This window comes from Boleophthalmus pectinirostris, unplaced genomic scaffold (assembly GCF_026225935.1).
Source record: "Boleophthalmus pectinirostris isolate CB_2022bp ecotype Guang Dong unplaced genomic scaffold, ASM2622593v1 HiC_scaffold_23, whole genome shotgun sequence".
Lineage (NCBI taxonomy): Eukaryota > Metazoa > Chordata > Actinopteri > Gobiiformes > Gobiidae > Boleophthalmus > Boleophthalmus pectinirostris.
The window spans coordinates 36862294-36866991 of NW_026571207.1; positions in this window are offsets into that span (position 1 = coordinate 36862294).

Genomic DNA, 4698 nt, shown 5'->3' on the forward strand with positions numbered 1-4698 from the left:
CCCCTCTCTCCCTCCTCTCTCCCTCTCTCCCTCCGTCTCTCTCTCTCTGGTTCTGTCTCTGGGTGCTGTCAGGAGCAGAGCAGGTCTGTGGATGTGCTCCAATTAAACATGAATCTGATGCTCACACGCCCCACTCATCCAGGACACAGCAGCCTGTCCCTGCACTGTTCCACCAGCAAAACAGGTCACACCCACCACCACCACCACCACCACTACCACCGGGCCCCGCTGCACCCACCCCACCGCTCCACCCTCCACCGCCGCTCCACCCGCCCCAACGCCTGTTGCCATGGAGACATAATGTACTATTAGGAAGAGAGATTGGGAAAACAAGAGCACTTTTCAAATCCATTTATTCGTGTGTTGCTAGGATGTTCAGCAGCCCATGTGACTGCAGGAGCTCTGTGTCATTTGGGCTTCAGAATCCATCTTCACACTGGTCACATCTGAAACACGTCCAGGAGCACTCATCAAATATCAATGTTAAACTAATACAGGAATTCCATGCATATTAAAATTTGTAGAGGCCCAAACCACAGGATTTACACAGAATGAGACAAAAGCAAGACACTTTTCCCACACTGCAGCCATAGGATGAAAGGTAAAGCACAGTCAAACACCAGAGTGGCTGTTCATGGAGTACAGAAGACATCTGAGTGTCACTGTACTAGCACCTGTGTCCACCTAGTGACACATTTAACAGTTCAGCAGTCAAACTGTATTTCTGAACCAAAATGCCTCATGACGAGTGTTGGATGGATAAGGTTGTATAGAAACAGCTGCCAGGGACCACTGTTGGGCAAGTGACTTTAAAACTGTAATGTGTTATTTATGACTTATTACTGTCATTTACTGTCAAGTAATTTGTTACATTACAATATTACTGTGTTTAAAATGTAAAACATTACATTAGTATTGCATTTAAGTTACTCTTACAAAAATAACTGCGAAGATGTTGAACTTTTGCACCGTATATGGACTAAACCAGGACTAATCCAGGACTGAACTAGGACTAAAACAGGACTCAGTGTCGGGACGGGCTCGAAGGTGACCACAGTCGCCCGATCGCACTTCATGGACACTCTGCTGCTCGGGCTCGTGGTCCTGGTTTCAGCAACTATTTGCGGGGACCCGACCCAGTCCAAGACTCTGCTGCAGCGCGTAACTTCTACCTTCCTTCAGCGTGTCCAGAAGTACAACTTTTTGTGTGATGGTTACATCTTCCTTTGTCTTTTGGGTGCAACCGCAGGAGCCTTTGTCGGTGCAGAAGGTTTCGTCGACATTGTGGGTTTTGTCGAGGAGAAAACTTACAAACATACAACACTTCAGAATCACACTGATACAGATCCAACATTTATTTAAATTTGGAAGCTGAACACATTCTGTACTGTACAGGAGCAGGAGTCCCTTAGCCAATCAGGACGCAGCAGGAGGAACACAATACATGTTCATACACTGTAAAAACAAAAGGCATGCAAAACTGCACATAAAAAATCTGCCAAACAGCGAGCCCGCGAAAAGTGAACCGCGATAGAGCGAGGGACGACTGTAAACCAGAAGTGATCCAGGTCTAAACCAGGTCTAAACAGTGTGGAGTTCTGTGTCGGTCCTTTCGCCCGCGGTTACCTGAAGATCTACACATATCGCAGTGATTTGAGTGAATTTGTATGAAGAAAAACCCACTACTTCAATCCAGGTCAAAAAAGCATTGTAACGCGCGTTACTGACATTTTTACCGAGTAAAATATTAAATTTTTTCCCCTGTAATGCCACATTACTGTGTTACAGCAAAAAGCAACACATTACAGTAATTTGTTACTTTTATAACATGTTACTCCCAACACTGCCAGGGTCACTATTTGTTGTTCAATCAGGCATGTTGTTGGATGAGACCCATGTGACCCATTTCACACAGATGTTTGTGTGTCGTGGTTCAACATCACAGAGAGATAAGACTCAGTGGGCAGGGTTCATAGGTCACACTCAGGCTGTTTTCACACCGACAGCAGTTGGTACACCAAATATTCCACTGGAACCAGAAGCTCTTAGTTGGGTTTGTTTTCGTTGGTGTGAAAACATCAGTCACACTTGGATTCATGTGTGATTGATGCTTTCTAAGATCTCAAAAAAGAGGTGGTCTTGGTTCACTTCACTCTGCACCAGTTGCCAAACTGTGGTGCACTTCCAGGAGGTCTGGTGTGCAGGAGAGTCTCAGAGCCCCAGAGCCACATGCAGGTGAACCGTCTGTGCACAGGAGCCTCGGATGTACAGAACCTCAATCAATCTTCTGGTTGGTTTGTCAGTGTGAAAGGACCAAACTAGAGTCTATGTGCTGCATAAAAACAATGTCATTGCCTGGTGCAAACCAAATAATTGAACTAGCGATGTGAAAACACCTAAAACATGTTCTGTGCTCATGGTTCAAATCTGGTACCACATACAAGACGTCATCATTATGAGCCAAATATTCTGAGATCAGAGAAGATGGCAGAAATAATAAGACAAATAACACAGGAAAGTAACATGTGACATGTCTCAGGGGCCAGAGCTTTAGGGCCCACACCAAACTCTCTCTCAAGGGCCAGAGCTTTAGGGGCCGCTCGTGCTCTCTGTCAGGGGCCAGAGCTTTAGGGACCACACCGCCTCTCTCTCTGGGGCCAGATCTTTAGGGGCCGCTCGTGCTCTCTGTCAGGGGCCAGAGCTTTAGGGACTGCATCAACCTCTCTCTCAGGGGCCAGATCTTGAGGGGCCGCTCGTGCTGTGTGTCAGGGGCCGGGGCCGTGTGCCGTGGGCAGACACGTCACCTGTTCCCTGGCTGGTGCTGCTGGTTGTGCTGGTGCCTCTGTCACTCTCTCCCATCTCGTCTGCATCAGCGCTATGGCAACAGGGAGAGCCAGTGAGCGCCGCGTGCAGCCAATGGGAGCGCTGGTCAGAGGCTGGGCAGAAAACAGCTCTGCCAGGCAACAGGGAGGAGGGGCCTGTGCGCTCTGAGCTCGGCTCTGGACGGGCTGTGTGCAGTGCAGCTGACCCGGGCCCCACAGCACCACTCACCTCACACTGTCTGCTGTTATACAAACATACTATTATACACTCACTACTACATGAGAATACTGTGTCTACTACTATACAAGAATACTGCTATACACTCACTGTTACACAAACATACTGTTATACACTCACTACTACACACGAGTACTATTATACACTCACTACTACACACGAGTACTATATACACTCACTACTACACACTACTACTACGTACTGTTATACACTCACTACTACATGAGAATACTGTCTACTACTATACAAGAATACTGCTATACTCACTGTTACACAAACATACTGTTATACACTCACTACTACACACGAGTACTATTATACACTTACCACTACACACGAGTACTATTATACACTCACTACTACACACGAGTACTGTTATACACTCACTCTACACACGAGTACTGTTATACACTCACTACTACATACACTACACTACTACACTATACACACTACTACACACTACACTCACTACTACTACAGAGTACTGTTATACACTACTACTACTACACACAAGTACTGTTATACACTCACTACTACACACGAGTACTATTATACACTCACTACTACACACGAGTACTATTATACACTCACTACTACACACGAGTACTATTATACACTCACTACTACATGAGAATACTGTGTCTACTACTATACAAGAATACTGCTATACACTCACTGTTACACAAACATACTGTTATACACTCACTACTACACACGAGTACTGTTATACACTCACTACTACACACAAGTACTGTTATACACTCACTACTACACACGAGTACTATTATACACTCACTACTACACACGAGTACTATTATACACTCACTACTACACACGAGTACTATTATACACTCACTACTACATGAGAATACTGTGTCTACTACTATACAAGAATACTGCTATACACTCACTGTTACACAAACATACTGTTATACACTCACTACTACACACAAGTACTGTGTCAACTATTATACAAGAATACTATTATACCCTCACTACTATACAAGAATATTATTGTACAATCACTACTACCTAATAGTACTGTGTAAACCATTAAACAGTAGTACTGTAAATAGTACTTGTATTGTATTATAATAACAATAATACTGTAAACTACAACATCAGACTACTGTGTCAACTATTACACACAAGTACTGTGTAAACTACTACACCAGAGTACTGTGTACTATTATACAAGGATACTATAGTACACTAACTACTATACAAGAGTACTGTGTCAACTACTATGCAATATTACTATTATACACTCACTACTACATCAGAATACTGAGTCTACTTCTACACCCAAGTACTCTGTCAACTATTACCCCAGAGTACTGTGTAAACTACTACACAATAGTACTGTGTAAAGTACTACACAATAGTACTGTGTACACTACTACACCAGAGTACTGTGTACAGTACTACACAACAGTACTGTGTACACTACTACACCAGAGTACTGTGTCAACTACTACACCAGAGTACTGTCTAAAATACTATACAAGAATACTGTGTAAACCACTACACCCAAGTACTGTGTACTATTATACAAGAATAATATTGTACACTAACTACTATACAAAAATAATTTGTAAACTACCACACCAGAGTACCGTGTAAGCTACTACAGAATAG